The following is an 8,756-nucleotide window of genomic DNA, read 5'->3' on the forward strand; positions in this document are numbered from 1 at the left end:
GGTAACACCTGCATCTGAGGTAATAGTAACCACTATACTTTGTGCATTCTTAGGAGTAAAACTCCAGGGGCAACTGAAGTAATACTATTTTTTTTAACTCAAAGGCTTCTACTACACCATCTTAGAAGATAGAAGACTCAGCTGCCAGCCTGCAGTGTTGATGGTGAAAATGGAGGAAGAAGGAATAGAACACAAGAATGAATATGGTCTCCATCAAGAATGCTACTTCACCAACTCAATCACAACTGAATTGTAGATAATAAAGTTTTAAATGTTTGTTGCCAGGCGTAAATTTAGCCATGGCAATGGTTCTTAGAACTGGGGGGGGGGGACTCTCAATGGCCCCTTTTAAAGCTAGGCATGGCTGTTGATAGATTATAGACTTTATGGTTTTCTTGCCTGGCATAATTTTAGCCATGGCAATGGTTTTCAGAACCTGAAATAAATCCTCAACAGCCCTTTTCTAATGCTAGGTGTGGCTGTTGATCTACAAAAGATTTTATAGTTTTTTTAGTTTTGCAGTCTGAGTGGAGAAACAAGTGCACTCTTGCTGACAAATGTTCTTCGAAAGGGACAACCCTTGCTGTGCACAGCAGAGGAAGACACAAAAGCAAAGAAAGAAAAAAGAAGACCAAGACAGCAAGAAAATGTCTCCAGCTCAAGCCCTATTAGCCTTTGGCTGTAAGGGCGCCTCCTACGCTGTGAGATAAGTTTAGTTTAGTCTTGTATTCTTCAAAGGATATGGAGGGAGGTGGGTGGTCTTCCCTACTTCTTGATCCGTTATGCCAGGGCTCCCCAATCCCTGGTCTGTGGACCAGCACCAGACTGCAGCATGCCAGCAAGTGGGCCACACAAACAAGCAAAGCTCCATCCTCAGGATGCAGGTATTCAACACCCCCCCCCCTCTGGTCCGCGGAAACCCTTTATCCACGGCACCATTCCCTGGTGCCCAAACAGTTGGGAACCTCTGCATTATACCTAGATAAGGAACGGTAACACCTGCATCTGAGGTAATAGTAACCACTATACTTTGTGCATTCTTAGGAGTAAAACTCCAGGGGCAACTGAAGTAATACTATTTTTTTTAACTCAAAGGCTTCTACTACACCATCTTAGAAGATAGAAGACTCAGCTGCCAGCCTGCAGTGTTGATGGTGAAAATGGAGGAAGAAGGAATAGAACACAAGAATGAATATGGTCTCCATCAAGAATGCTACTTCACCAACTCAATCACAACTGAATTGTAGATAATAAAGTTTTAAATGTTTGTTGCCAGGCGTAAATTTAGCCATGGCAATGGTTCTTAGAACTGGGGGGGGGGAAACTCTCAATGGCCCCTTTTAAAGCTAGGCATGGCTGTTGATAGATTATAAACTTTATGGTTTTCTTGCCTGGCATAATTTTAGCCATGGTAATGGTTTTCAGAACCTGAAATAAAACCTCAACAGTCCTTTTCTAATGCTAGGTGTGGCTGTTGATCTATAAAAGATTTTATAGTTTTTTTAGCTTTGCAGACTGAGTGGAGAGCAAGTGCACTCTTGCTGACAAATGTTCCTCAAAAGAGACAACCCTTGCTGTGCACAGCAGAGGAAGAAACAAAAGCGAAGAAAGAAAAAAGAAGACCAAGACAGCAAGAAAATGTCTCCAGCTCAAGCCCTATTAGCCTTTGGCTGTGATGGAGCCTCCTACACTGTGTGGTAAGTTTAGTTGAGTCTTGTATTCTTCAAAGACTTAGGATATGGAGGGAGGTGGGTGGTCTTCCACTACTTGTTGATCTATTATGCCAGGGGTCCTCAACCCTCAGTCTGTGGACCAGCACTGGACCGCACCATGCCACCAAGCAGGCCACACAAACAAGCAAACTCCATCCTCAGGATGCAGGTATTCAAAACCATACCCCCTCTGGTCCGCGGAAACCCTTTATCCATGGCACCATTCCCTGGTGCCCAAATGGTTGGGAACCTCTGCATTATGCCTAGATAAGGAAAGGTAACACTTGCACTTGAGGTAATAGTAACCACTGTACTTTGTGCATTCTTCGGAGTAAAACTCCAGGGGCAGCTGAAGTAATACTATTTTTTTTAACTCAAAGACTTCTGCTACACCATTTTAGAAGACAAAAGATGAAAATGGAGGAAGAAGGAATGGAACGCAAGAATGAATATCAAGAATGCTACTTCACCACATAAATCAAAACTGAACTGTAGATAATAGATTTAATACTTTTCTTGCCAGCTGTAAATTTAGCCACGGCAATGGTTTTTAGAACCAGAAAGGAAACTTCCCCAACAGCCCTTTTAAATGCTAGACACAGCTGTTGATTGATTATAGATTTTACAGTTTTCTGCCTGGCGTAATTCTAGCCACGGTGATGGTTCTTAGAACCAGAAAGGAAATTACAACGGCCTTTTTAAAGGACCAGTGTGGCTGTTGATTGATTATAGATTTTATAGTTTTCTGCCTGGCATAATTCTGGCCATGGCGATGATTCTTAGAACCAGAAAGAAAGCCTCAACGGCCCTTTTTAATACTAGGTGTGGCCGTTGATCTATAAAAGATTTTATAGCTTTAGAGTCCCTGAGATTGAGGGGAGGAACATTTGCACGCCTGTTGCCAAATGTTCCTCAGAAGAGACACAGAGGAAGAAACAAAGGCGAAGAAAGAAAAAAGAAGAACCAAGACAGCAAGAAAATGTCTGCAGCTCAAGCCCTATTAGCCTTTGGCTGTGATGGCGCCTCCTACGCTGTGAGGTAAGTTGTATTCTTCAGAGTCTTAGGATATGGAGTGAAGTGGATGGTCCATTCTTCCTAGGAAATTGATGGTCCATTCTTCCTAGGTAAGTAGGGGGTAACAACTGCTTCTGAGGTAATAGTAACCACAGTGTATTGTGCATTCATAGGAGTAAAACGCCAGTGGCAGCTGAAGTAAAGCTGATTTTTTTTTTGTCTCAAAGGGATGTACTACAGCATCTTAGAGGACAGAAGACTCAGCGTCGATGGTAAAAGTACAAGAAGAAGGAATGGAAATTAAGAAGAATATAATGTTTTAGATAATAGATTTTATATCGTTCTTGCCTGGCATAAATTAAGCCCTGGCAATGGTTATTAGAACCAGAAAGGAAACCTCCCCAACAGCCCTTTTAAATGCTAGGCATGGCTGTTGATCGATAATAGATTTTATAGTTTTCTGCCTGGCGTAATTTTAGCCATGGTGATGGTTCTTAGAACCAGAAAGGAAATTACAATGGCCTTTTTAAATGACCAGTGTGGCTGTTGACTGATTATAGATTTTATAGTTTTCTGCCTGGCATAATTCTGGCCATGGCGATGGTTCTTAGAACCAAAAGAAAACCTCAATGGCCCTTTTTAATGCTAGGTGTGGCTGTTGATCCATTATAGATTTTATACCTTTCTTGCCTGGCATAATTCTGGCCATGGCGATGGTTCTTAGAACCAGAAAGAAAGCCTCAACGGCCCTTTTAATGCTAAGTGTGGCCGTTGATCTATAAAAGCTTTTGTAGCTTTAGCGTCCCTGAGATCGAGGGGAGGAACATTTGAACGCCTGTTGCCAAATGTTCCTGAGAAGAGACACGGAGGAAGAAACAAAGGCGAAGAAAGAAAAAAGAAGAACCAAGACAGCAAGAAAATGTCTCCAGTTCAAGCCCTATTAGCCTTTGGCTGTGATGGCGCCTCCTACGCTGTGAGGTAAGTTGTATTCTTCAAAGTTTTATGATATGGAGGGAGGTCAATGGTCCCCCCCCCAGCAAAAAAAATTGATGGTCCATTCTTCCTAGGTAAGTAGGGGTAACACCTGCATCTGAGGTAATAGTAACCACAGTGTATTGTGCCTTCTTAGGTGTAAAACCTCAGTGGCAGCTGAAGTAACGTTGATTTTTTTTTTTTATTTCAAAGGCATGTACTACAGCATCTTAGAAGACAGAAGACTCAGCTTTGATGGTAAAAGTACAAGAAGAAGGAATGGAAATCAAGAATGAATACCATCTTGTAGATAGTTGATTTTATATCTTTCTTGCCTGGCATAAATTAAGCCCTGGCAACGGTTCTTAGAACCAGAAAGAAAGTTTCAATGGACCTTTTAATTCTAGGTGTGGCCATTGATTGATAATAGATTTTATTGTTTTCTGCCTGGTGTAAATTTAGCCATGGCTATGTTTCTTAGAACCAGAAAGAAAACCTCTCAGTGGCCCATTTAAATGACCAACGTGGCCAGTGATTAATCATAGATTTTATAGTTTTCTGCCTGGCGTAATTTTAGCCACGGCGATCGATCTTAGAATCAGAAAAAAAGTTTCAATGGACCTTTTTAATTCTAAGTGTGGCCATGGATGGATAATAGATTTTATACCTTTCTTGCCTGGCATAATTCTAGCCATGGCGATGGTTCTTAGAACCAAAAGAAAACCTCAATGGCCCTTTTTAATGCTAGGGGTGGCTGTTGATCAATTATAGATTTTATACCTTTCTTGCCTGGCATAATTCTGGCCATGACGATGGTTCTTAGAACCAGAAAGAAAGCCTCAACGGCCCTTTTTAATGCTAAGCGTGGCCGTTGATCTATAAAAGATTTTGTAGCTTTAGAGTCCCTGAGATCGAGGGGAGGAACATTTGCACGCCTGTTGCCAAATGTTCCTCAGAAGAGACACGGAGGAAGAAACAAAGGCGAAGAAAGAAAAAAGAAGAACCAAGACAGCAAGAAAATGTCTCCAGTACAAGCCCTATTAGCCTTTGGCTGTGATGGCGCCTCCTACGCTGTGAGGTAAGTTGTATTCTTCAAAGTTTTATGATATGGAGGGAGGTCAATGGTCCCCCCCCCAAAAAAAATTGATGGTCCATTCTTCCTAGGTAAGTAGGGGTAACACCTGCATATGAGGTAATAGTAACCACAGTGTATTGTGCCTTCTTAGGTGTAAAACCTCAGTGGCAGCTGAAGTAACGTTGATTTTTTTTTTTTTATCTCAAAGGCATGTACTACAGCATCTTAGAAGACAGAAGACTCAGCTTTGATGGTAAAAGTACAAGAAGAAGGAATGGAAATCAAGAATGAATACGATCTTGTAGATAGTTGATTTTATATCTTTCTTGCCTGGCATAAATTAAGCCCTGGCAACTGTTCTTAGAACCAGAAAAAAAGTTTCAATGGACCTTTTTAATTCTAAGTGTGGCCATTGATGGATAATAGATTTTATACCTTTCTTGCATGGCATAATTCTAGCCATGGCGATGGTTCTTAGAACCAAAAGAAAACCTCAATGGCCCTTTTTAATGCTAGGTGTGGCTGTTGATCAATTATAGATTTTATACCTTTCTTGCCTGGCATAATTCTGGCCATGACGATGGTTCTTAGAACCAGAAAGAAAGCCTCAACGGCCCATTTTAATGCTAAGCGTGGCCGTTGATCTATAAAAGCTTTTGTAGCTTTAGAGTCCCTGAGATCGAGGGGAGGAACATTTGCACGCCTGTTGCCAAATGTTCCTCAGAAGAGACACGGAGGAAGAAACAAAGGCGAAGAAAGAAAAAAGAAGAACCAAGACAGCAAGAAAATTTCTCCAGTTCAAGCCCTATTAGCCTTTGGCTGTGATGGCGCCTCCTACGCTGTGAGGTAAGTTGTATTCTTCAAAGTTTTATGATATGGAGGGAGGTCAATGGTCCCCCCCCCAAAAAAATTGATGGTCCATTCTTCCTAGGTAAGTAGGGGTAACACCTGCATCTGAGGTAATAGTAACCACAGTGTATTGTGCCTTCTTAGGTGTAAAACCTCAGTGGCAGCTGAAGTAACGTTGATTTTTTTTTTTATTTCAAAGGCATGTACTACAGCCTCTTAGAAGACAGAAGACTCAGCTTTGATGGTAAAAGTACAAGAAGAAGGAATGGAAATCAAGAATGAATACAATCTTGTAGATAGTTGATTTTATATCTTTCTTGCCTGGCATAAATTAAGCCCTGGCAACGGTTCTTAGAACCAGAAAGAAAGTTTCAATGGACCTTTTAATTCTAGGGGTGGCCATTGATTGATAATAGATTTTATAGTTTTCTGCCTAGTGTAAATTTAGCCATGGCTATGGTTCTTAGAACCAGAAAGAAAACCTCTCAGTGGCCCATTTAAATGACCAAAGTGGCCAGTGATTAATCATAGATTTTATAGTTTTCTGCCTGGCGTAATTTTAGCCATGGCGATCGATCTTAGAATCAGAAAAAAAGTTTCAATGGACCTTTTTAATTCTAAGTGTGGCCATTGATGGATAATAGATTTTATACCTTTCTTGCCTGGCATAATTCTAGCCATGGCGATGGTTCTTAGAACCAAAAGAAAACCTCAGTGGCCCTTTTTAATGCTAGGTGTGGCTGTTGATCCATTATAGATTTTATACCTTTCTTGCCTGGCATAATTCTGGCCATGGCGATGGTTCTTAGAACCAGAAAGAAAGCCTCAACGGCCCTTTTTAATGCTAAGTGTGGCCGTTGATCTATAAAAGCTTTTGTAGCTTTAGAGTCCCTGAGATTGAGGGGAGGAACATTTGCACCCTGTTGCCAAATGTTCCTCAGAAGAGACACGGAGGAAGAAACAAAGGCGAAGAAAGAAAAAAGAAGAACCAAGACAGCAAGAAAATGTCTCCAGTTCAAGCCCTATTAGCCTTTGGCTGTGATGGCGCCTCCTACGCTGTGAGGTAAGTTGTATTCTTCAAAGTTTTATGATATGGAGGGAGGTCAATGGTCCCCCCCCAGCAAAAAAAATTGATGGTCCATTCTTCCTAGGTAAGTAGGGGTAACACCTGCATCTGAGGTAATAGTAACCACAGTGTATTGTGCCTTCTTAGGTGTAAAACCTCAGTGGCAGCTGAAGTAACGTTGATTTTTTTTTTATTTCAAAGGCATGTACTACAGCATCTTAAAAGACAGAAGACTCAGCTTTGATGGTAAAAGTACAAGAAGAAGGAATGGAAATCAAGAATGAATACGATCTTGTAGATAGTTGATTTTATATCTTTCTTGCCTGGCATAAATTAAGCCCTGGCAACTGTTCTTAGAACCAGAAAAAAAGTTTCAATGGACCTTTTTAATTCTAAGTGTGGCCATTGATGGATAATAGATTTTATACCTTTCTTGCCTGGCATAATTCTAGCCATGGTGATGGTTCTTAGAACCGGAAAGGAAATTACAATGGCCTTTTTAAATGACCAGTGTGGCTTTTGACTGATTATAGATTTTATAGTTTTCTGCCTGGCATAATTCTGGCCATGGCGATGGTTCTTAGAACCAAAAGAAAACCTCAATGGCCCTTTTTATTGCTAGGTGTGGCTGTTGATCCATTATAGATTTTATACCTTTCTTGCCTGGCATAATTCTGGCCATGGCGATGGTTCTTAGAACCAGAAAGAAAGCCTCAACGGCCCTTTTTAATGCTAAGTGTGGCCGTTGATCTATAAAAGCTTTTGTAGCTTTAGAGTCCCTGAGATCGAGGGGAGGACTATTTGCACGCCTGTTGCCAAATGTTCCTCAGAAGAGACACGGAGGAAGAAACAAAGGCGAAGAAAGAAAAAAGAAGAACCAAGACAGCAAGAAAATGTCTCCAGTTCAATCCCTATTAGCCTTTGGCTGTGATGGCGCCTCCTACGCTGTGAGGTAAGTTGTATTCTTCAAAGTTTTATGATATGGAGGGAGGTCAATGTTCCCCCCCCCCCAAAAAAAATTGATGGTCCATTCTTCCTAGATAAGTAGGGGTAACACCTGCCTCTGAGGTAATAGTAACCACAGTGTATTGTGCCTTCTTAGGTGTAAAACCTCAGTGGCAGCTGAAGTAATGTTGATTTTTTTTTTTTATCTCAAAGGCATGTACTCTACACCATCCTAGACGACAGAAGACTCACTTGTCAGCCTGCAGTGTTGATGGTGAAAAAGGAGGAAGAAGGAATGGAACGCAAGAATGAACATGATCTCCACCAAGAATGCTATTTCACCAATTATGTCAAAACTGACCTTTAGAACAATCTCTGAAAATGTAAGCCACTTTCATGATCACACCACACTACACATTTTAATCCTATCTGTGACCATTGCTACATAATAGGGATTCTCGTTTTCTTGCCTGTTGTATTTTTAGCCCATTCTAGGTGTGTTCCATGATGTACATAAGATTCCATACTTTTCTTGCCTCCTTACTGTTAGGCCTGGTAATGGTTCTTAAAACCCAAAAGAAAATGTCTATGGCCCTTTCTATTGCTAGGCTTGGTCACTGATTATTAAAACAGTAATTAGTATTCTGGACTAGTGTAATGTTAGCCACATCTGTACTTCTTAGAACTTGAGAAGGGCCACACAAGCATTCCACATGCCAATCCATCCTGTAAATAGTGATGACTCATTTTTAGAGGTCTTTCAGTCCCTGAGCTTGTGTGACACTCACACCGACTGGATGTGGATAATTATCGGCTCCCAGACTCACTCAGTCCATGAGCAGATACTTTCTGAGACTCACACCAGAAGTCTCTCTCTTTCAGTCCCCGAGTGAGCAGCGAGGGCGAATCACCCTGGAGGCGTCAACAGCCCTCGGCTGGAAGTCTCTCCCGGTCCCTGAGGCTCCCCAACTGAGTCTCAAACTGGAAGGGAATCCTTTTGGATCGCTTCCCTCACTGGTCAATGATGATCATGATCATTGCAGTCCATGAAACCAGAGAGACAAAAGAGATGCACTAGTCCTGATTCCATCTGCACCGCCCCCCATGTTTAGGCATGGACCCT

The 8,756-nt window shown here is 41.5% G+C and overlaps 1 long non-coding RNA gene across 1 annotated transcript; it reads left to right on the plus strand.

The window, feature by feature from the left end:
- Positions 1 to 7,597: 7,597 nt before the first annotated feature.
- LOC120298545 lies at positions 7,598 to 8,275 on the plus strand. The gene is made up of 2 exons (XR_005554128.1): positions 7,598 to 7,640; positions 7,847 to 8,275. It is a non-coding gene; the product is annotated as an uncharacterized LOC120298545 (long non-coding RNA).
- Positions 8,276 to 8,756: the final 481 nt, after the last annotated feature.

This window comes from Crotalus tigris, unplaced genomic scaffold (genome assembly GCF_016545835.1).
Source record: "Crotalus tigris isolate CLP2741 ecotype Arizona unplaced genomic scaffold, ASM1654583v1 scf7180000024094.30049, whole genome shotgun sequence".
Classification (NCBI taxonomy): domain Eukaryota; kingdom Metazoa; phylum Chordata; class Lepidosauria; order Squamata; family Viperidae; genus Crotalus; species Crotalus tigris.